The sequence below is a fragment of the Molossus molossus genome, unplaced genomic scaffold, assembly GCF_014108415.1.
Source record: "Molossus molossus isolate mMolMol1 unplaced genomic scaffold, mMolMol1.p scaffold_m16_p_14, whole genome shotgun sequence".
Lineage (NCBI taxonomy): Eukaryota > Metazoa > Chordata > Mammalia > Chiroptera > Molossidae > Molossus > Molossus molossus.
The window spans coordinates 192,865-217,120 of record NW_023425349.1 but is presented as its reverse complement, the minus strand read 5'-3'; the positions used below and the strand labels follow the sequence as shown (position 1 = coordinate 217,120).

Sequence of the window (24,256 nt, the reverse complement as noted above, 5' to 3'; positions counted from 1 at the left end):
TTCCCCGTAGCTCCCCATCACGGCGGTGGGGGCTGCAGACCCCTGGACTCTCCAGAAACAGAAGCAGGGGGAGGGGACCGGACAGCACATTTGCCCAGGACCGAGGGGCTCAGTGCTCACCCCAGAAATAACCAGGACCCCAGGACCCACGGGTCAGCCCAGGTGAGGGGGTGAAAGACCGCCATGGGGCCCCCAGGATCAGGCCCAGGCCCACTCTTGCTCACCACACCTCAGAGGTACAGTCAGGACGCCAGCACACTCCCAATGCAGCTGGGTGGGCACCAAGGCTGGAGACGTGCGCGCACAGGCCCTCGCCAGCCCTCCCCGGCCCTCCCCACCGCAGGTGTCCACTGTGCACGGACCCAGGCATCGCCGGCCCCACATGGAGCCTCCCCTGCATCCTGAGGGCCACCCAGCCCAGCCAGCCTGACACGCGCGGAGAGACAGGGTGGGGCGGCACGTGTGTGCTGCCCCTGGAGCCCCTGCTGGGCTGGCTCGGCCCCTCCTGGACTGTCGGGGGCGGGGTCCTCCCCTGCCCGGAGGCTTGCGGAGGCCCGTGGACGTCACGCAAGCCAGGGGGGTCCCTGCTGCCCAGTGGGGTGGGTGCTCTGACCCCGGGCACACGGGAGCTGGTCTCATCCACCTCCAGCCACTCGGACCCGCTGCCCGCAGCTCCGCGCACTGGGCACTGAGGTCACTCAGACGCTTTCCCCTTGGCCTGCAGAGCCCAGGCGGAGGCTCAGCTCCAGGGCCCTGCTTACGGGGGCCTGCCCTGGGGGTCAGCCGGGGTTCAGCCACAGGAGGGGTGGTGGGGAGGGGCTGGCCTCACTCTGAAGTCAGCAGACCAATGAGGAGACAGGAGAGCGCTGGGCACAGACACAGGCTGCCGGTCAGACGGCTGGACAGAGGGCCCGGCCAGGCTCCGGACGAGCAGGCAGGCTGGGCAGGGAGCACGCTCACGAGCTACAGACACCACTTCCGGACGGACGGTGGGCTGTGTTCCGGGAGTTACCACACATTTAGGACTAAAGGTGTCCACCGCTGTCCCCTCTGCATCACAGGGACGCAGGGCCTGACCCGCACCCATGGGGTTGCCCGGCCCAGCCACTGTCCTGAGGACCACCCCGACTCACGTCCTCGGGCTCTGCCCAGCTCCCCCCATGGAACAGACGAACAGACGCCCCCCCTATGGGACGGACAGCCCCCCGTGGGCAGAGTCCAGGTTTAGGTCTAACCTGACCAGTACCCTGGAGTCTGCCCTCCCCGCCGACGTCCTGCTTGCCGGCCCCTTTGCTCAGAGCTCACTCCACCCCCGGCACACGCTCACCTGTGTGTGTTCAGGGGCAGGGACGTCTCGACAGGTGCCCAGAGACTCACCTGTGGCGGCAGCTCAGGCCGTCAGCTCAGCCCCCAGTCTGCTCTCCGCAGTGGACCAGAGAGGCACAGGCCTCCGCCTTCCCTGCCTGTATTGTTATCCCCCCACACACACACACAGCCTGTTCTTGTTCCGGTTGCCAGCCAAGTCCATCAGTCCGTCTGCGATTTGGGCCACGTCCCTTTCCTGTGGCAGGGACCAGACTGGTCTCGCCGCTCTGCCCAGAGCACGGAGACGGGGAGGCAGCGGGTGGTGGCGGCGGCTGCGGGCTGGACGAGGGGCACCTCGACTCTCCGGACCAGTCATCTGTCTGTCTGTCCGTCCAGGAAACAGCTCACGCCCCTGCGAAGGATGCATCTCCAGGGGCTCTGAGCTCACTGCCCACCTGTGGCTGGCGCTACAGGTTTGGGGACCAGAGGAGCCCCTCGGCACGCTGAGGGCGGATGATTTCCTGCCTCCACGGGCTTCGTGACTTACAGGGTCTCTTAACGAGCTGGGTCCTCAGGGGCTAAGACACAGTAAGCAACTTAATAAACCGAGTATTTTCACAGTTCCCGGAGCGTAAAGAAATGGAACTTCTCATACTTTAAATGAGCATTTCACGGGGCAGGGAACCTTTTCAGAGAAACAGCTAGCTTGAGGAGCATTCCCATACAGCACCCCAAATTCCCGTAGTCGGGGAGATCGGCCAAACCAGACGGCCCTGGTCCCTCGGGCTAAAAGCACAACTGTACGCCGATCAGAGAGGCATCGCTTTTTCATTATGCTCAAGCGTATGAAAATGTGAAATGATACAGCCCGCTCCACCGCGTACTTCTGTCGGGACTGCGTCAGACGCCCCCTTTGAAAGCCACCGGGGATTCCAACATCTGTCGTCTAAAACTGCGCAACCCGTAAACAACGTAAGAACAGCCCATAAGAAACGCCCGACAAACCAGGAACGGGGCGCCCCGACAAAGGGCACACGCGAACCCCCGCAACACCCCTCAGCGGTGAGCAAGGGCGCCTCCCGCAGATGGGGAGCAAACCCGGGAGGTGGTCAGGCAGGAGCTCAAACACTAACCCTGAGAAGGAAATGCAGAGCCGATCTTTGTGGCCTTGGATTAGGTGACAGATTCTTCGACGTAAATAACAGAAGCACAAGCAACGAAAGGGGAGACAAGATAAATTAATTAGACATCATCAAAATGTAAAACCTTTATGCGGCAAAGGACACCATCAAGAAGGCGAGAGACAGCCGGGCCGGGTGGCTCGGGTTGAGCGGCGCACCCAGAGGCCACCGGCTGGGGCCCCGGGCAGGGCACAAACCCAGGCTGCAGGCTCACTGGGCGGAAACTGATTGATGTTTCTCTCTCTCTCTCTCCTTTTCCTCCTCTCTCTCTAAAATAAAACAAACAAAAAACATATATTAAGAATAAGGAGCATCTGCAAACCCTATTTCTGATCAGAGGCCTGGGTCTAGAACTCAGAAACTCAACAAAGAATAACCCGGTTTTAAAACGAGCAAAGTGTACAGAGACACTTTCCCAAAGGAGACACACAAACGTCCAATAGACACACGGAAAGATACTCAGCCTTGGCCAGTAGGAAAATAAATGCAAATCAAACCACAATGAAATAGCATTTCACACCCACCAGAATAGCTGGAATGAGGAGGATAGAACGAAGGTGCCGGTGGAGGTGCGGTGGGGACGGGACGCGGTGCAGCCGCTTTTAGAACACAGTCTGCAGGTTCTGCAAAAGGTCGAGCACGGAGCTGCCACGTGACCCAGCGATCCCACTCCGAGGTGCGCACCCAAGAGAAGTGAAGACATGTCCACGCATAAGCTCCGCATGATGATCAGAGCAGCATCCCCCACAACAATCAAAAACTGGAAACAGCCCTGGCCGGTGTGGCTCAGCGGTCAGAGCGTCGGCCCGCGGAGCAGAGAGGCCCAGGTTCGGTTCCCGCTGAGGGCAAGTACCTCGGTTGCAGTCTGTCCCCGGCCCCAGTTGGGGTCGTGTGGGTGGCAACCACTTGATGTGTCTCTCTCACATCAATGTTTCTCTCTCCCTCTTCCCCTCTCTCTCCCTCCCGCTCTCTCTGAAGATGAAAGCAAACATGTCCTCGGGTGAGGATTAAAAAAAACGTGGAAACAACCGAAATGTCAGTCAAAGAACAATGGATAAACAAAATGTGGTCTATCAGCCCTGGACGGGTAGCTCAGCTGGTCAGAGCATCATTCCAATACACCCAGGTTGTGGGTTCAATGCCCGGTCAAGACACACACAAGAAATCAACTAACAAACGCATAAATAAGTGGAACAACAAATCGATGTTTCTCTCTCCCTTTCTCTCGAAAAATCAATAAAATAAAATAAAAATTTGTTTTCAGTGTGGTCTATCCACACAATATAATTCAAACGTAAACAAGCATGAAGGGCTCCCTCATGCCACAGAGTGGAGCCTCAAAAAGCATCACGCTAAGTGAGCACAGCCAGACACAGAGGGCTCATGTTACATGATTCCACTCAGAGGAAACACACCCAGAACAGCCCATCTGTAGACAGAAAGCAGACCAGCGGCTGCCTGGAGCTGGGGGGGGGGGGGGTTAGGGAAGGAGGGAAGAAATGGGGTCGAGCTGGTCGTGGTGCTGGTGGCACAGGTCTCAACGAACTGAAACCACTGGGCAGCACCCTGCACAGGCGAACAGTATAGTACATGAACTGTACCTTGATAAACCTGTAACTTCAAAAAGAAAAAGCTACAGGTACATTAATACGAAACTTTGAAAAACGTTCAAAGTGACCCACAGGAAAGCAGAAAAACACACAGACGAATATATAAACAGCGAAAAAAGAACAAACAGGATAAAAATAAAATGGCAAACTTAAGTCCTGACATAGCGATCCTTCCATTAAACGTAAATGGTCTAAATACGCGCCCAGGGTCACTGTCTTTTACAGCAGCTTTATCAAGATGTAATTCATATACCATAAAGCACACCACTCCTTTTCAGGGTCAAATAATATCCCATCATAGGGACTGACCACTCTATCCATTCATGACTGCACACGAGTCTATACTTATCTCAAAACCCAAAAGGCAACCAACCATGTGGCCTGATGGTGTATCAAAATCCGCCCTGGCCGGTTTGGCTCAGCGGTTGAAGTGTCGGCCCACGGACCAGAGAGACCCGGGTTCGGTTCCCTCTAAGGGCACGTACCTCAGTTACAGTTTGTCCCCGGCCCCGGTTGGGGTCGTGTGGGTGGCAACCAATTGATGTGTCCTTCTCACATCGATGTTTCTCTCTCTCTTCCTCCCTCTCTCCCTCCTGCTCTATCTAAGATAAGCGCAAAAATGTCCTTGGGTGAGGATAAAAATACATATAAATCCTTGTTCACGGCAACACCCTCTCCTAACCCTAAACTAAGTTAATCTGTTGGTAATGTTCAGGTAGCTGGACCGTCTATAAGAGCAGCATCAAAACACCAACCGTGACCAGAGCTTCAAGATGTGTGCTTATACCTCTCGTGTGTGCGTCACGGGTCCCGGGCCACCCTCCCGCCGCTGCCTGAGGTGTGAGCAGCTGTGTGTGCGTGAGCTCGAGCTCTGTGATGCAGGGACCTGTGTTCTCTGGGTTTGCCCGATGCACTAAGACGCTGTGTGAGCCAAGCAGGTCCCTCCAGCCCTCTTGGTCGGACAGAAATCAGTTACGAAGTTAGAGGCACCGTTAATAAAATGGGGACACCGGGAGGCCTGCAGAGGCCTGTGGATTGCAGGACGATAGCGGCCAAGCAACATGGGCTCGGACTGTACGGGGCCACATACTCGTGGATGTTTTTCAATAAATACGGACGATTTATTTTCCTTGATTTTCTTTCTTTTTTTAACTTTTTTTTTTTTTAATCCTCACCCGAGGATATTTTTTCCATTTTTTGTACAGATAGAGTGGGAGGGAGAGAGAGGAAGGGAGAGAGAGTGAGAAACATCGACGTGAAGGGACACATCGAGTGGCTGCCACCCGCACGACCAACCAGGGCCGGGGACAAACTGCAACCGAAGTACGTGCCCTTAGCGGGAACCGAACCCGAGTCTCTCCGGACCGCAGGCCGACACTCTAACCGCTGAGCCAAACTGGCCAGGGCTCTTTTTTTAACTTTTTAATCAATTTATTTTTGTTACAGATATTTCTCCTTTTCCCCCCACTGAAATCCTCCTCCTCATCCCCCCCACCCCAGCTTTGTTGTCCATGTCCATCGGTTATGCATATAAGTTCTGTGGTTTATTTCTTCCCTCCTCCCCGCACTCTCTTGTGAGGGCTGTCAGTCTGTACCCTACTTCCACGTCTCTGGGACTACCCTGTTCCTCAGACTGTTATGTTCATTATATTCCACAAACAAGTGAGATCATGTGATATTTGTCTTTCTCTGTTTGGCTTGTTTTGCTTAGGATAATACTCTCCAGGTCCCTCCATGTCATCTCAAAGGATAAGAGATCATTCTTTTTTACAGCTGCATAGTACTCCATTGTGTATATGTACCACAGCTTTTGATCCATTCATCTACTGATAGACACTTGGGCTGTTTCTGGATCTTAGCTATTGTAAATAGTGCTGCTATAAACATGGGGGTACATATATTCTTCCTGATTGGTGTTTCAGGCTTCTTAGGGTATATTCCTAGAAGTGGGATCACTGGGTCAAATGGCAATTCAATTTTAATTTTTTGAGGTAACAGCGTAGTGTTTTCCATAGTGGCTGCACTGGTCTGCATTCCCACCAGCAGTGCACTAGAGACCCCTTTTCTCCACACCCTCGCCAACACTTGTTGTTTGATGATTTGTTGATGGGGGCCATTCTGCCAGGTGTGAGGTGATACCTCATTGTTGTTTTAATTTGCATCTCTCTGATGATTAGTGATGTTGAGCATTTCTTCATATGTCTCTTAGCCATTTGTATGTCCTGTTTGGGGAGGTGTCTATTCAGCTCCTCTGCCCATTTTTAAATTGGGTTCTTTGTCTTCCTTTTGTTGAGTTGTATGAGTACTCTATATATTTTGGAAATTAACTCCTTATCTGATGTATCATTGGCAATGATGCTCTCCCATACAGTGGGTAGCCTTTCCATTTTGATGGTTGTTTCTTTTGCTGTGCAGAAGCTTTTGAGTTTGAAGTAGTCCCATGTGTTCATTTTTCCTTTTGTTTCTGTTGCCTTACGTGATTTTCCTAACACCCTTTTCTCTAGCTTACTTTATTGTAAGAATACAGTAGAGATCACCGATAACGTACAGATACGTGTGAATCGGTGTTTGTGTGATCAGTACAGGCTGTTCTGGGGAACTCAGAAGTTCCACGGGGGCTCCCGACTGCGGGGGGTCAGGGCCCCAACCCCTGCGTGCTCAGGGTCAACGTGTTTCCATGATCACAGGAAGAGCAGGCGTTTGTTCTCAGGTGAAAAGTCTGGTCGCTCCAGAACGTGAAAGTGGGCGGCTGGCGTCGAAAACGGGAGGGGCGTGGAAAGGGACCTCTGTTTCTCTCGGGGTATAATACCGCGAAGGAAGCCACACAGTGTTACAATTTTGGCAAAATTTGCTTGGTTTTCATGAGTTTATTCATAAGGTGATTTTTTAAAGCTAAATCATTCTGATTACCCAAGGATGGTTTTGAAGATACTTAAAGCTCTCTAGCTTTAAATTTTTTATCTTTATTGATGTTAGAGAGAGAGGGAGAGGGAGAGATGGAAACATCGATGAGAGAGAACATCGACTGGCCGCCTCCTGCACGCCCCCCACTGGGGATGGGGCCCACAACCTGGGCATGTGCTCTGACCAGGAATCGAACTGGCGACCTCTTGGTGCAGGGTCGACGCTCACCCACTGAGCCATAGCGGCAGGGCGTAAGGTGGGGCCCTGGTGCTCCAGGGCCGAGCAGGTGCCACATGGGGAGTCAAGGTTCCCTCAGCCCACGGATGACCCGAGTGTCCCAAAGGGGCCACCCCCACTCTGCACTGACGGTCCCTCCCGGACGTTTTCTCAGAGCCCCTCGCGACTGAAGTGCCGCTGACTTCGAAGACTAGTTAAAATACTGCTGTCCCTTTGACTTGGGCCCAGCCAGGCTACACCACTCACGGCTGTGCTTATCCGATGTACATCCCTTCCGATCACGACCAGGCCAGACCAGACCCAGGAGGCTGGACGCTGCCTCGGCTGGAGCTTCCCGACCAGCCCGCAGTCCACCACAAACGCTTGTCTCCTCTGATCGGGGTGCTGGGCTGATTTGACCTGTCCGTGGTTCTTTTTCTTTCTTTCTCTTTTTAAAAATCCTCCCCTGAGGGTACTTTTGCACTTATCTTCAGATAGAGTAGGAGGGAGGGAGGGAGAGAGAAACAGCGATGTGAGCGGGACACATCGATAGGTTGCCTCCTTCTCAACCCCAACCGGGGCCGGGCACCAAACCACAACCGAGGCTCATGCCCTTGACCGGAATCGAACCCGGGACTCGCTGGTCCGTGGGCCGACACTCCAACCACTGAGCCTCGGCAGCCAGAGCCCATCCGTGCTGCTCGGCTGTGGTGAGAAGGACCGAGGAGGAGGTACCGAGTCCAGGGCCTTCTGGGGTCGAGCTCGGACCAAGCGTGACTCATGGGCAAACGATTCTCGCGGCTCCGGTGCAGGCGCTCCAGACGCTGTCTGTCCTCGCTCTGGGGACACAGTGAGCGCGTCCTCAGGCAGCGGTTCCCTTGGCCACCGGAGCAGTCCTCCGGCCGGCCCTGCCTCTTCGAGTGAAGCCCCAATTCCGCCTGGTCGTCCACAGGTGGCTGCTGCCCCCTGGGCGCCGGGAAGGGGCCGTGCTCACAGGGGCGCTTGTCTCCCAAGGAGGTGTGCCCCTTAGACGGCGTCGCCCCCCAGGGAAGAGGCCAGGTCCCAGACGCCTGGAGGGCCATGAATCCCGGGCTGCTGGCTGCCGTCCACACCGACAGCAGGAGGGGAACCCGTCAGACGCACAGCTCAGTTCATCCCTGGACACTGGCGAAGCCCCCTCTTCCTTCCTGATTCACCCCAGCGCTCCACGCAGGCTGGCTCTGCCCGCTACACGGCCGTCCCGGCCTCCCACACCTGACGCCCACAGCTGGCCATGCTGAGGACCCGGCCCGGAGAGCAAAAGGTCACCCCGGGGGCCCCCGAGGCAAGTGACAACCTGAGCTTCCTCCTGTGATGCAAGTGACTTCTGTCCAGCAGCAGAGCCCCCCCCAGGACATGGTCCCTCCCTGTGGGACATGAGGCAACTCTGTGACTAACTGAACAATCTGAGTCCAGCACTCTCTTCAAGAACTATAAATACTCAGTTCCCTAAACGCTCCGAGCCAGCCTTCCTGTCCACACCTCAAAGAGGAAGGAAACCCCGACACCTGCCACAACCTGGACGGACCTGGACACGACGCTGAATGAGACCAGACACAGGACAGTCCTGTGTGCGCCCCTCGGGAGGTCCCCGGAGGAGCCGGGCCCACAGAGACAGGAAGTGGACGGGGGGGCACCTCCTGGGACAGTCAGCTGGGAGGCTGGACAGTCCTGCGGAGGACGCGGCGGCGGCCCCACAGCGAGCGCCCGCCGCCGCCGCGCTGCGCCCTGGACGAGTGCAGAAGGGCAGCGTTACGTGGTGTGTGTTTTACCACCGTTCAGAATTCTAAGTCACACGTAATCGGACCTACACGTGGAGGGCACCAGGGTCAAGCCTCGAGAAAGAAGAGAAATGTGACCTTTGGCAGAAAGTCCTCAAACCGCACAGAAGCAGCACAAAGCGACCACAAAGGAACTCGCCACCTGCGTTTCGTGGGAATCGGGGGTTCAGACGTCCGCCCTTCACGGCAAAGAGGGGGACCGCTGGCCATACCTGGAAAGCACGGGGTGTGTGGTCAGCAGACTGCAGATCGACCCGTCAGAGGCCCATGAGAGGGACTGTCCGAAGGCACACGCCCGTGGAAGGCGGGCAGGGCAGGCCCCCGCGGAAACTGGAAGGATGCGCAGGAGGACCTGCCGGCAGGTGGACGGCACCCAGTCCCTCCTGCACAGCCTGCTCAGAATAGCCCCAAAGCGCCGGCCCTCGGGCCCAGCCAACAGATGAGATCCTCAGACGTTGGAAGAGTCTCCATGGAACACCAGCCAGCGACCTTCAACATCTGCCCCCCCACACCTGCCTCACAGGACCCAGCAAAGGAGGCCCAACCCCCCACCTAGATGAGACTCAAGAACAGCTAACTCACCCAGCGCTGTGGCTCAGTGGCTGAGCACTGACTCTGCCCCGAGAGGTCGTCAGTTCGATTCCCGGTCAGGGCATGTGCCCAGGTTGTGGGCCGGATCCCCAGTGGGGGGCGTGCAGGAGGCGGCCCATCGACGTTCTCTCTCATCATGTTTCTCTCTCTCCCTCTCCCTTCCTCTCTCTCTAAAATCAATAAAGGGGGGGGGGAGGAACAGCAAACTGATCCAGGCGCTAGAAGTTAGAATGTCACACCTTGACCTTAACCTGACCTTCACCCTGTTCTCCCAGGGATGTTGGTAGCATCAAAACAGGCGAGGCCCTGCACCCGGCTCTGCATGCTTCTGAGGTGGCCCGGCCAGGGCGCTGGAACGGCCACACAGGTGGCCCGAGGTGGCGAGAGCAGCCTGAGACCTGGGCGGCGGACCGAAGGCGTCATCACACGAGGGGGTGCTTTTACAGGAGGAACCCGGGTAAACGCTGTCGCCCTATGAACAGCTGTTTATCATAAAATGCTCAGCATTGTAGCTAAGCCATCCACGCACTCGTTTTCAAGACCAGTGTTGAGGGCTGGGGTGTGGGGGGCGAGCCCACCGGCAGAGGCTGCACCCCCAGGCCCAGACACAGCGCCAGGGCACCCCAGGGCCCTCGTTCCCCTCAGCCTAGAGTCCCCGAAGTCGCAGTGCCTTCAACTCCAGAACCGTTTCCCTGAGAAGAGCAGACACATACTGGGGGGGGGTCCCCAAAGAATCCCAGGTCTCGTTTCAGGGCCTGAGTCCCAGGTTCTCTACAGCTGTTTCCATTTCTTCTGAGTCTGAACGAGCCCAGAGACCCCGCCACTCATGAGAGGCCGAGAAAGGGAGGCGCACGGGCCCAGGACCTGGAGCCTGGGTCTCGACACTGGACACGGCCCTCGTCCCAGTAGGTGCTCCCGGACCATTCCTGATACGGCACACGGGCCAGAGAGAGGGCGGGAACGGCTCAGCGTCAGCGCCCTGGGTGTTGGCGACAGGGCTCGGCAAAGCCCAGAGGGGGAGGCTCGGAAGGGCCGCATGTGGGCAGCTGGGTGGGCGGCCAGCAGGCCAGGTCGGAAGCCCAGGTCCGAGCGCAGCCCCACCCTGAGGATCACGGGCCCCTGCAGCCCAGAGCCGGGCCCCGGCTGCGCCTGACTCCCTGCGGTTCCCGTGGGAGCACTGAAGGTAAATATGTTAATTTGGCTTCAATCACAGCTTTTTAAAACAAAGTGCACACTCTGCCAGTTCAGGGCACAGCACCTGGAAATGACTCAGAGCGCGGAGCATCGTCCCGGGCGAGGGACCCAAGGGGGGCCGCTCCCGGCTCCCCAGACATGAACTGCTGGGGGCCGGCACCTCAGGACCTGCCTGCCCAGCGGTGCCTGGGTCCTACACCGGAGACTGGACTTCGGGGTCAGGAAGCTGGAGCAGAGCCTGCACCCCAGCTCACCCCGATCCCTCGTTCTTCAGCCAGGCACAGACGGGAGGAACAGGGAAAATGAGGTGGGGGTCCAGATCCACTCCCAGGAAGGCCACAGGACCTGTGGACCCCTCCCTCCATCGCCTCAAGGGCTCTTCACAGGGGACCTATGTGGTCAGTCCCCCTGCATGTCGGCCACAGCAGTGGGGTCTTATAAACTCCACACGAACCCACAAACCAGCCAGACCAGCCAGCACAGAATTTATCCAACAGAGGACACTGCGAGGTGCTCTTGCTTATCTTATTGGGGGTGGGGGGGCAGGTGGGGAGTCTCCGCTCCGGACACAGGGCGTGGGAGAGGACACCACCAGACCCCTGAGCTGGGTGGCCCGCCGGTGGCACCCAGTCTCCCCGCCGTCACACTTCGGGGTGACGGGCCGAAGTCAGCGAGCGGTGAACAGACTGCGTTTCCGACCGTGTTAAGCTGTTAAGCTGACTTGAAATTCAGGTAAGTGGCCACAGGGCTGTGCTGTTCATCTGCCAGGACAGCACTCGGGGCTCCAGGCTGCACTGGGGGTCCCCCTGGGCTCTCTCCCACACAGGCAGCCGACACCTGGCCCCAGAAAGGCCCTGCCTGTCTCTACGTTCGCCTGGCTGGGAGGGAGCGAGTCCCAGCGTCGGACGGGCCTGGGACCCAGGACGGCCCAGAGGGCAGCCGCGCCCTCCGGGAAGCCTGGGGACGGGGCCCTTTGACGGCTGTCGGTCGAGCGGAGGTGACGCGAGTGTGGAGCTGAGACACCACAGCCCAGGCTGAGGATCTCAAACAATCTCGGGTAAGAAAGTGTGTTCATCCGTGTTCACAAATTCCGGAACTGACCAGGGACACAGGAAACAGTTCCCGAGGAGGGAGACGAACACCGTGGGACCCGCCAGGCCCCCGCGGCTGGAAGCCCAGGGACAGAGAGCAGGGGGGAGCCCAGGCCGGCGGCTCCCCGGGCCCTGGGCGGGGGAGGGGTGGACGGGTCAGTGTGTGACCCTGACCTAGTTAACCCACTGCCCGCCGAGGGGAAGGGCAGCTCCCGCATCGGCCTCGGCACCCCCTTCCCCAGCACCGGGCGCCCGAAGGCGGCCCTGGGCACGCGCCGGGGCTGCCGCCTCCACCGAGGGCTCTAACGACCTCCCTCCTGAGGTTTCTTGGAGATCAGAATGTAATCACAGCTGCCGGGCCGAACAGGCTGCGTGTCTCCGTTCAGTTATAATTATTACGAAAGCTGGGTGAAGACGCAGCAAGGAGGAACCGAAACCCTGAGGAAGGCCCGGGGGCCCTGGAGGGTGGCCACCCTGGGCGGCATGCCCCCCCCCCAGGACCAGGGGGCACTGTCCTTCCTGCAGGTCCCAAGGCCCTGTGTACCTGGATGCACCTGGCCCAGGTGAGCAGACAGGTGGGGCAGGGCTAGGGGAAGCAGGTGGCCACAGCTGCCCTGGGCACCTGCCTTTGTCCCACCCGGGCCCACCCAGGGCAGCACCCTGGAACCCCAAGAAAGCTACCCATTCTTCAACTCAGCGCCTCCGGCTGTCTTGCTTCCGTGAAGGGGAGCGTGTTAGACTCCCCAAGGACCCGGGCCTGGCTGACCCTCGCTGACCCGCCAGCCGCCCTGGGCCAGCGCATCACAAAGCCAGAGCATGACCACCCAGGAGGCCCTGCAGCAAGCGGGGTGTGGGAGGGCTTCTCAAAGGGTCGCAGGGGTCTGATGATGGGGCAGCCAGCAGAGCCAACCCGAGCACCTGCCTCCCCGGGGATGCCGACCTTGCCAACCGCACCCTGGGCACCTCCCAGCACAGCACCAGGCACAGCCCGAGGGTCACCAGCTATACAGAATCAGAGCCAGGGCAAGGCCCCCACCTGCCGCCAGGCAGCTCCTCCCCAGCCCCACTCGGCCCCGCAGCCAGGCCAGCAGGTGCAGCGCCCACGGCTGAGACCTGCCCCCCCTCCCCCCGAGCGACCCCAACCCTGGCGTTCGCTTCCTTGCCCCCACAAAGAACCCGGAGGACCTTCCCCATAAGCAGCTGATTTTACTTTGCTGATTCCACCCTCAGGTATGGGCTCCATCCCGTCCGATTTCCGAGCGAGAGTGGTCCTGTGTTTTGTGGCTGACATGGACCTAATCAGATTGACGCCCCCATTCCGAGGGAGAACCCCATGTGGGCAGCAGCCCTTCTGGCTCCGAGCTGGAAGCATGGAGCCCTCCCCGGCCCCCAGAGGAGAGGGGCCGGACAGGAGGTCAGGGGAGGGGGACATCTCGCTGCCGTTCCCCTGGGTGTGCGAGGGGCAGGAAGCAGCCACGGACCGAGGGGCAGGTGGGCGATGTGGCCTTCACACCTGTACTGGGCTGACGAGGGTCTCCCCAAAACTCATGTCCACCTGGAACCTCAGAATGTGACCTCATGTGATCTCTGCAGATGAAATGAATCAAATTAAGATGAGATTGTATTTGGTTCAGAGGGACCTCCACACTCAACAACGGGTGGCTTCTGGGAGGAGGGGGCCCTGTCACACGTGGCACCAGCCGGCGACCAGGGCCAGGAGGGCCTGGAGGGAGGGAGGGAGGGAGGGAGGCCCTGGACACCCTGAGGGGGACTTCGGACCTCGGACCAGGAGAGCATACGCTCCTGCTTTCGGACTGCCCAGCGTGTGGTACCGCTCTTGGCAGCCCGGGAAACACACAACCCCCACCCCACTGACACGACCTGGACCTTGGCCCCGCTCCACAGGGGCAGGACCCATTGGCTCGGACGGATCTGCTCAGACTCAGACTAAGTCCACTGAGAACCAGATGACCCCGGAACAGCTCCGGGTCAGGGGTGGAGACACAAAATGTGCGCTGGGGAGGCCACGTCTCTACTGACCTCACTTCTCACGCTCATCACCAGCATCTGGGGACACCAGGCTTGGGGACACCTCCTCACCTCCTACCTCATGCTCGGCACACAGCCCAGAGGAGAAGGGGGCAGGGCCAGCCCAGCACCCGGCTCAGGACACAGGGACGTGGCCGCTGACCAGCCGGGACAAGACCTGCCTTTCTAGGAGCAGCTGGTCTGACGTGACCCCGACGTCCCTCATTCAGGTCCGTGGTCACTCACCTGCTCGCCTGCTCCTGGGCCGAGACAAACCCTGCCCACAGGCCAGGTCCCAGGCGGTCCTGCAGGCTCCCTCTCTGCACACCCCTCACCAGGAGCACAGGCCCCCTAGCAGAGCCGCCCAGAAAACACACATCCGACAGACCGAGCCGGACGTCACGCGGCGGGGACGCTGCGGCCCAAGACGACAGCTGTATCACCGAGGAGCCTCGGACAGACCCAGACGGGGGCACCTGCAGAACCACCCTGGGCTCTGATGTGAGGTCACAGGAGCCAAGGGAAGACCACGGGGCCATTCCAGACCGAAGGGCATGCCGGACACAGACCCGAACCGACCCCCGGGCGGGCACAGCACCCGCAACAAACCTGCCCAGGAAGCCAACCCCTGGGGCCCTGGGGTTGGGGGGAACTGTCACCATGACCCCTGGAGGCCAGGTGCTGATCCTGGGCCCCCTGTCCCCCGGGGCCCATCCCAATGCCCGGCCAGACGTCTAAAGACCTTCAGGAGTGAGTCTCTGAACAGGGCCAGGACCCTCGTGGGCCTTCTGGGCATGGGCAGCAGCTGTCCGTGGCCCTCCCTGGGGAGAAGCCCCACCCTCGCTGGCCACTGCGGAGGGGAGGACGGAGGAGCAGCCGGACACCCCAAGGCCCCGAAGCAGGGTCAGGGCAGACTCCAAGGGTGCCAGCTGGGGAGCTTCCATTCTCCTGGGTTACCAGGGATCCGAGGAGAGGCCCCAGGACCTGCCCTCCGCCCCCCAGCCCTGCTGACCTGCTGGCTCAAGCCCGCTGCGGCCGCCTGGTCTTCATGGTCCCAGGTGAAGGGCACCCCTCCCTCCAAGGTCTGGGCTTGCCGGGACCCCAAGAGTGGCACAACTCCTCGCACCCCACCCCGCAGCCTGGACGCGGTGGCCGGTTCTGGGCACCCACCTCCTCCCGCGGGATGGAGCTCTCCTCTCCTCTTTGCCTGATTTGGTATTTCCCTAAATCTCATGATCTTTCTTTGCTCTCCGTTGGGGGTGGGGAGATGGAAGACACAACAGACGAGGAGCCGAGGACCGCATGGCCCGAGCCTCTGCTGGTCTGGGGTCCACATGCAGCCAGGCCCAGCCCCAAGGACGCCACGGTGACCACAGGCCTTTCCCCTCCAGGACCCCTCGCACGTCACAGGCCAACCAAACTGGGTTACAACAATTAACACAAATTCCGTGTCCTGTCCCCAAACTTACATAACCACAGACACTGTCTCAGGAAGATCCTCCTCCATTGGTGGCCCCGTTTCCTGCCCTGCACCCCAGCTCTGCTCCTGAAAACAGCTCCCCCAGCCTCCCCAGCCTGCGCGGGCACTTCACACCCCATCAGGCGCTCGTCCGTCCGTCTGTCCGAGAACCTGGCTGCCCTTCCACCTGGGCGTGCACAGGGCTGAGCACACGGCCTGTCTCAGCTGGCCCCCCACTTCCCAGAGCCCCCTCCAGGCACTGTGGGCCTTCCATGTGCCCCCTTCCATACTGGGTTGAACAGGGTCTCCCCAAATTCATGTCTACCCAGAACCTCAGAATGTGACCTTATTTGGAAATAGCGTCTTTCAGATGTAATTACTTAAGGATCTCAAAATGAGATCACCCAGGATTCAGGGTGGGCCCCACATCCAATGACGGGTATCCTCATAAGAGGGAGAATTGGACAGACACACAGAGCGAAGACGGCCACGTGACAATGGACGCAGTGATGTGTCTACAAGCCAAGGGACGCGGGGCTGTGGCACCCCCAGGAGCTGGGCCAGGCGGGCGTCCCCTCCAGAGCCCCTGGGAAGCAGCCCTGCCCGCCCTTGGCTCTGGACCTGTGGCCCCAGAACTAAGAGGGACGATGTCTGTTGTCTTAAGCCCAGGTTTATGGTCACATCCAGCCAGGGACCCTGCCCCGGCCCCTCAGTGCTCACGCCCACCGTGTCACCTCCCCCAGGAAGACAAGCGTCGCTGAGCGACCCCACAGCAACCCCAGACCAGTGGACACAAAGTTGGAGGGGAGCCCCACAGAGGGTGGGCTCGGTGGGGTCACAGTGAAAAGGCAGATGGGGACCCCTCCCGGCCCTCCAGCCAGGATGTCTGCAGAGCCCACGAGGTGGCCTTTTGGGGCCATTCTGGGGACAAGAAGTGGGGTGCAGCCCACTTTTGTTCCTGCTTCAGCGCTCAGTCTGTGCCCCCCACTCCACACGAGGAAACTGAGGCCCAGGGTCCCGCCACAGCACAGTGAGGGTGGTTTCACGTCACAGGACGCTCTGTGGGCGGCTGTCGGAGCTGCACGGGGAGCAGGACCCTCCCCTCCGCCGGGAGCAGCTGCACCGGCCACAGGCCCCTGGATCTCGCCATTCACGGCGACCTCACCGGGAGGTGCCCGGCTGTGGCACAGAGGACGGCGGCCGGCACTGGACTCTGAGTATCTGGGACCCACTCTGCCAGGCGGGCACTGTTTCTGAGAACCCAGGGATGGTCCCGTCTGGGGGGCCAGGAACATGTTTACCCCAAGCTGTTCTGTCCAACTTCTCTGGTACAGCGGACAGAGGGCAACTGGAAGGACTCAAAGCAGGTCCTTCCAGCTGGGGCTGCGGGGCCACCCTCTCGTAATGGGGACGAAGGCGCCACTTCAGACCCCAGCTCCGGCTCTCCCCAAGGGCACGAAGAGGAGGTGAGCGGCTCGGCTCCCCGGGGGCTGCCCCCGCCCCTGGCAGGCGCACAGCCAGAGGCTCAGTCAGTCAGTAGGATCGCCTGCTGCCCGGGAGGCTGGGAGCTCGAGAGGCCCGGGCCCAGGTACTGCCGCAGCCTGTCAGTGAGGCCGGGGTGAGCCTGCCGGGTCCCAGCTCTGCACACTCGCCCAGCAGGCATCGCGGCCCAGACGCCAGCCCGGAGGACGCGAGTGTCGAGAACCAGCTCTCCCCTGCTCCAGACCAGGGGCGAGGCCAGTGTCCCCCCCGCCACAGACCAGGGCCGAGGCCAGTGTCACCCCCGCCACAGACCAGGGCCGAGGCCAGTGTCCCCCCCCCGCACAGACAGGGGCGAGGCCAGTGTCCCCCCCCGCCACAGACCAGGGGCGAGGCCAGTGTCCCCCCCCGCCACAGACCGGGGCCGAGGCCAGTGTCCCCCCCGCCACAGACCAGGGGCGAGGCCAGTGTCCCCCCCCCGCCACAGACCAGGGCCGAGGCCAGTGTCCCCCCCGCCACAGACCGGGGCCGAGGCCAGTGTCCCCCCCCGCCACAGACCGGGCCGAGGCCAGTGTCCCCCCCCCACAGACCAGGGGCGAGGCCAGTGTCCCCCCCCGCCACAGACCGGGGCCGAGGCCAGTGTCCCCCCCGCCACAGACCGGGGCCGAGGCCAGTGTCCCCCCCGCCACAGACCGGGGCGAGGCCAGTGTCCCCCCCGCCACAGACCGGGGCCGAGGCCAGTGTCCCCCCCGCCACAGACCGGGGCCGAGGCCAGTGTCCCCCCCGCCACAGACCGGGGCCGAGGCCAGTGTCCCCCCCGCCACAGACCAGGGGCGAGGCCAGTGTCCCCCCCGCCACAGACCGGGGCCGAGGCCAGTGTCCCCCCCGCCACAGACCAGGGGCGAGGCCAGTGTCCCCCCCGCCACAGACCAGGGGCGAGGCCAGTGTCCCCCCGCCACAGACCAGGGGCGAGGCCAGTGTCCCCCCCGCCACAGACCGGGGCCGAGGCCAGTGTCCCCCCGCCACAGACCAGGGCGAGGTCAGTGTCCCCCCCACCACAGACCAGGGGCGAGGCCAGTGTCCCCCCCCCCGCCACAGACCAGGGGCGAGGCCAGTGTCCCCCCCCGCCACAGACCGGGGCCGAGGCCAGTGTCCCCCCCGCCACAGACCGGGGCCGAGGCCAGTGTCCCCCCCACCACAGACCAGGGGCGAGGCCAGTGTCCCCCCCCACCACAGACCAGGGGCGAGGCCAGTGTCCCCCCCGCCACAGACCGGGGCCGAGGCCAGTGTGGAGGGAGGGCCAGACCCCGAACACTGTCCTGAGACGCGGCCCAGGGACCGCTGGCTGGTGGCCTGTGCCCAGCGTGTCACCCCCGGAGGGACCCACCCTAGCCTCATCACACCCTGGGAGAGGGTTCCCAGGAGGAAATTCGCATAATATCCCTCGCAAGTTAACATCGGCCTCTGATGGCGACCTCGGCACAGCGTGGAGCTGAGGCTGATACGACACTAAGTAATCATATTTTAAATCGTGTGTCCCTTTATAGAAAGGTGTTGCAAAAACACACAGACGTAACATCTGTCCGCTGCAACCCACTGCCAACCACGTGACCAGGTCCCCAGCACGGCCACTGAGGTCTGACCCCACAGGCCACGGGCCACCCTGTGCCCCACCTGCCCCAGCCTCGCCCAGGTCAGGGGACCCTTCCCAGTGGGGACAAGGCGCAGAGCTGAGCCACTGCCAGCCATGGTCAAGGGCTCGTCTATGCAGAGAGGCTTATGGGGCACCTACTGTCCACCGTGCCAGGGTCCCAACTGCCCTGGGAGTGGGCAAGAGGGGCTCCCTGCCCCCTAACCCAGCATCATGCAGGAGACCCCAGTGCCCACGACACCAGACTTCCAGGAGACAGGTGGGCAACAGAGTCCTGAGAACTCGTCTTCAGGCTCCGTCTCCCCTGAAAGAGCCATGACGCCCGAGGGCCTGGCCAGGGGCTCCGGCACCCCTCACCCAGCGTCTGGGCTCAGCGCCCTCTCCCCAGGACGGTGAGCTCATCCTTGACTCCCACATCCACACCCGGCTGGTCTGCAGCAGTTGACAGCCTGGGAGACGTCCCTGGCAGGTGACCTGGGGTCTGGCACTGGTCCACACACCCCAGGGGTCCCCTGGCACAACAGTGGGGGCAGGGCAACACGGACTGAGCAGTGAGCACCCCTGAGAGGGACAGGAGGAAGCAGGCGCTGGAGGGGGCAGGGCCACCCCCGATGAACAGGGACAGAGGAAGCCAAGCGCCCCCCTCTCCTCTCTACATTTAGGAGCCCGGCCACCATTCAACCTCTATTTTCTTAAAAGCTTTTTTTTTTCTTTTATATTTAAAAAATCCAATTATAGCACAAATCTCTCAGCAGGGGTCAGTGTGGAATAAGAATAGCGGAAGTTAATGGACATGACACTGGCGAGATTAATGCCGAAAGGGTTTCAGAAGTTGTAGATGTAGATTTCATTAACATTTTAATTGCAATGTATCTTTTTAATCTTCTCTCACCCTAATGGCTTTATGTCCAGAAAAAACGGAAGAAAAAACTGCTGACAACAACAAAAAGTATCAATATACAAAATTTAACAAAGGCGCTTAGCAGAGCAATGGGAACTAAATTAAATGAGCGAAACTATGTTAACATTGTGATTTTCTAACAGCACAAAAGTCGGAATGCAGCTAGGCAGACACAGGGCCAGGGCGGGGACCAGGGAGAGCCACGGGGGCGCTCTTGATGGAGGGGGGACTCCCTATAAAGACCCCAGCGGGTCCCGTCTTCTCCCCACTGGCTGGACTCCAGAAAATACCAGCCATCAGGGCAGAGGCCCCCTGGTACTGTGGGGATGGGAAATGGACATTTAGGGGTGCCACTATAATGAGGGGGGCATTCTGTGGGAGAAGGGCTGGGGCTGCAGACAGCAGGCATCCCCACCCCTGCGGCCCTGAAGGAGAGCCCCCCAAGGCTCTAGACTGCATTACTGCCGCCGATTTTCACAGGTGTTGTCTCTGGACATACGTTTAGCCTTGACTACCAAAGGCCCAGATTTTTATTTTCAATCAACAAACACACCTAGGGTACCAGGCCTGTGCCTGCTGTTGAGTCTGACCCTTGGCCCCAAATCCAGCTTCCTTCAGTACCAAGGTCCCGGCCACCCTCAGGGACCCAGTAGCTGGGCCTGGGAGGCAGCCCGAACCATCGCTCACCCCAGTGACTATATATGGACACTTTCAGGCCCCTTCGTCCCCGCCCCCGCCCTGCCTGCTTCCCAGGCACACTGGGCAGGCGCTGGGCGGGGTCCAGGGGCTCCCGGCCCATCCATGGCCATGTGCCCTCCTGGATGCCAGGGCCCAGGGCTGAGGAGGAGGGGCAAGATTCCTTCGGAGAAACCGAGAGCCAGCCTCTGCTCCCCCTGGGGCCAGAGAAGCCGGCTCAGAGAGAAGTATGCTTCCACCCTCCCTGGAGACCAAGACACAGCCTCCCCTTAAAGGGGCACGTGTCCCTCTTTGGCTCCAGCCCACTTCCTGGGAGAGAGCATCTTGAGAGGGCCCCCAGGCCAAACCCATCCTGCACAGAGGCCCCCAGCTAGGCCTCCTCACCATCTCCCTCCCAGCATGGAATAAGGAAGCCACTAAGTAGCACCACAATGCACAGGGCAGGACACAGAGAGGGCAAGTCACCCACCTGAGCTCACACAGCCCTGGGCCGGATGTGACCTGGGAGAGAACAAAGAGCTCCTGCTGGGCTGCCTCTCTGCCTGGACACAGGCCCAGCCAGCAGCCGCTGCGGGCAGGGTGGTGCCCGGAGAGCCCAGAGTGCTCCCAGCCCGGCAGCCATGGATGCCCGCTACTCCTGTCCTCATGGGTGCTGTCCCCACTCTGAGGATGTCAACCACAGGCCCCCAGGGAGCCGTGCTCCAAAGTCCACGCCCCAGACACTCCCGGGCCCCTCTGTGTCTACCCCGCCCCAGCCTGCAGAGACCCTCACCCAGAGGGCATCAGCTTACCAAACCTGAACTTGAAAGACAAAGGCTAGAGGCCATGGAGGAGGAAGCCCCGTCCCAGCAGGTGAGCAGCTGCAGGTGACAAACCCCACCACATCCTGCTGATGGTCTCATCCAGGGCCAGGCCCGGGGAGAGCCCCAGAGAAAGGGACCCACCCTGCACCCTCCCTGAGGTGGGCAGTGCCTCAGGCCTTGGTTTTCCCCGGCCAGCACCCTGGGGTCCAAGGCTGGGGAGGGCAGGCGAGGGCATGACCTGCAGGCACAACTGGGGCTCGGGGACACAGAAGGAGAGGAACCAGGTGGGGAGAGGGGGATGGTGGAGCTGGGCTCATACACCTCTGGCTTTAAGCCACGAGTTCCAGCCTCACCTGTAAGCGCTGAGGGCCAAACTGCACCCCAGGGAGGACCAGGGTGCCCGGAGAACCATGCCCGAGGGGAAGGGGGTGCTCAGGGAGGGTGCCCAGGAAGGTCCCGGCTCACTACCCCAATAAGCAGGTGGCCAGGCTGGGTGCTGAGATGCCTTCACCAGCCCCACCAGCCCCAGACCCCCAGACCTTACAAGCTCCCACAGTGGAGCAGACTCTGGTCTAGTAGGGGCTGGTGGCACCTGTTCCTGCCTTGGGAGACACCCCCCAATGGCACCCCACCACAGGGTTTTGCTTCCCCTCAAAGACCAGGCCTGGAAGCTGCCCCAAGTTCCTGGCCCAGGGTAGCCCTTGGGAACACTGGCCGCAGGAATGAGCCAGGCCAGCTAACACTTCCCAAGTGCGCCCACCACAGTGGGGTGCACAGGGCCTCGGTTCTCCTGAGAAACATGCTGGAGGGTCTGGAGCAGGGTCAACCTGGGCCAAGCAGACCTTCACCACAACGCCCTCCCACAAGGGGCTCCTCCCACCCCACAGCCCAGGCCAGAGGGCACAGGGTGAGCTGGAGGGGCAGCCTGGGGTAGCAGAGGGGAGGAGTGGGCAGGACCTGCTGACCAGGGTGGAGGAAGGAGGCTTCGGGTGGCCGAGGTCTGACCCTACTGGTGCCCGAGCTGCAGGACTGTCCTGTGCAACCAGACCCTGGCTCTGCCTTCTGGGGAGCAAGGCCTCAGAGGAAGAGATGCAGAGTGGAGCCCTGGGAACATCCTTGAAAGGGTCCATGCCACAGTGCTTACCTCGTGTCCCATGAGGGGTACTGGGCCCACCCCAGCCCATGACACAAGCCCTAGAGCTAAAGGTCCCAGACTATGATGCCATCGTCACCGTCTCTCACAGGAACAATGCACACTCGCAGTTTGGCTGAACAACAGGAGCCGTTCGACGGGCTCTGTACAGAGTCGCCCACGAGCCCGCGTCTCAGAGGCCGGGAACCTGGAGGTACCCGGGCGGACAAGCAGAAGCCTGGCGCCCCCTGAGCCAGCCAGCACGGCCCCCTCACCCATCCAGCAGGAGACTCTGAACAGTTCCCGAGTCCAGAGCGACGAGCATCGTGGTCAGTGCCGATCAGACATCACATCCAGCACGTCCCCGCCCTGGGTGTGACCACTGCCAACAGCCCTCTGGCCACTGAGCAGTATCCCGTTCTACTGTGCTCCTTCCAGCCAGCTCACAGGGACAGTGGGGGGCTAACCCCTCGGGTCTCATCTTTATTTCCCTGGCTCGGGCTCCAGTCAGGATGCCACCCAACAGTGGAATGACCCCCCTGGGAAATGCCCACAGGCCTGGGCGGCACACAGAGCGGTTCAGTGGGCCGCAGGGGGTAGGGATGGTGGTGTGTGAAGTCGGGAGGCGGGGCAGCTGTCTGGCCCTTCACCTAACCCTTGCTGCCAAGCTGGGTTCCTCATCTGTAAAATGGGGCCAACAAGGGAAGCTGCCCCCCGCCCCCCGGAGTCCTTGTGAGTCCAACACCAGGCACAGAGCATCACCTGAGCGACTGTCTGGGCAAAGAGGAGGCAGGGAGAGACCTGGAGAGTGACCACTGCAGACCAGACAGACAGACAGCATAGGGAGCAGGAAGGGGCACAGGGGTGTGTTCCAGGGGTGCTCAGAAAGGGGGTGGTGAGCTCTGAGCTCTGGGAGGGCAGAGCACATCTGTCTCAAGCCTGCCAGCCCAGCCCAGCACACACAGGAGGGACTCAGCCACAGTATGCTCCCAACGGTCCGAGAAATACCACTAGAAAAAAGCAGCCAAATGCCCACCTGGGCAAAACCTATCAGATCTGGAGGCAGAGGGGTGGGGAGGGGGAGGGGGAGAGGAGGGGGATGGGGGCTGGAGAATGGCCCGAGCCCCCCGACACACACAGCAAGCCCACAGGTTTAAAGGGCACCGGGAGAGAGCGGGCGCTCACCGGCCCCACGACGAAACTTCTGAGGCACCGGCACAGACCCGGAGGTGATCTCTGACCTCGTGACCCCCACCCACACACACAGCGGCGGACTGGGTCCCGCGTCCTGGCCGAGGGCTGTGAGCAGCAAGCTCAGAGCTCACTTGTGAGCTTCCTGGAGAAGGAGCCTGGGCCCCACCACCTCCTTCCGCAGGGGCACAACTGCGGGTGACAGGTGGGAGCCCCTCCCGGTGCAGTGCAGCCCGCCCCCAGGTTCTCCCCAGGCTGGCGGGAACCCCAGAACCTCACTCCCCTAGCTGGGGTGCGCACAACGAGGGACCGGGGCAGTGATACCCACAAAGGGGGCCCGCCGGGACCAGGAAGGAGAGGTGCAAGGCCCGACTAGCGCGCAGACTCGCGGCCGGCCTCGGACCCCCGTCGGGGAGGAAGGGGTGTGTCCCCTCAGCCCTGGCCGGGGGCCAAACACAGCCGGGCCTCCCCACCCCCGAGGGATGGGCTCGGTCCGCCGATCGCGGGGGGCGGGGGGAGAGTCCCGAGAAGCCCGGCGCGGGGGAGACACCTAGGCCTGGGGTCGGCCCGGAACGCGCTGCCCGGGACCCCGCGCGGTGGGGCGGCGAAGGGGCTCGGGTCGTGGCCCCAGGTCCGGGCCGCGCGGTCACCTCGGCCCGGCAGGCGCGCGGCGCGAACTTGGGCTGCGGGCCGCCGGCGGGCACTGCGGCAGCGCGGGCGGCGGGCGCGGCGGAGTTTGGGGAAGTGCGGCGGCGCCAAGTTGGGCGTACCTGCGGGTGCCGGCCCGGTCCGGCCTGCGGCAGCGGCAGGAAGTGCTCCGGCGTCCGCGCTCCGCTCACATGGACTTTCTCCGGCCTCGCCCAGCACCGGCCGCACCGCGGGGCGGGGCGCGCGGGGGAGGCGCGGCGGCCGGTTAAAGGGACAGCGCGCCGGCCGCGCGCGCTCGCCCCCAGGTGGGCTCCTGGGAGGGGCGTCCCGGGGCGGGGCGGGTCCTGGAGAGGGAG

General features: G+C 61.2%; 1 protein-coding gene across 1 annotated transcript in view; it reads right to left on the bottom strand.

Moving 5' to 3' along the window:
- NACC2 (NACC family member 2) overlaps nt 1-24,043 on the bottom strand; it is a 61,463-nt gene extending 37,420 nt beyond the window's left edge. Inside the window, exon 1 of the mRNA XM_036261710.1 lies at nt 24,023-24,043. The gene's annotated coding sequence lies outside the window, so the exon portion shown is untranslated. The remainder of the gene's footprint in view (nt 1-24,022) is intronic.
- Nucleotides 24,044-24,256: the final 213 nt, after the last annotated feature.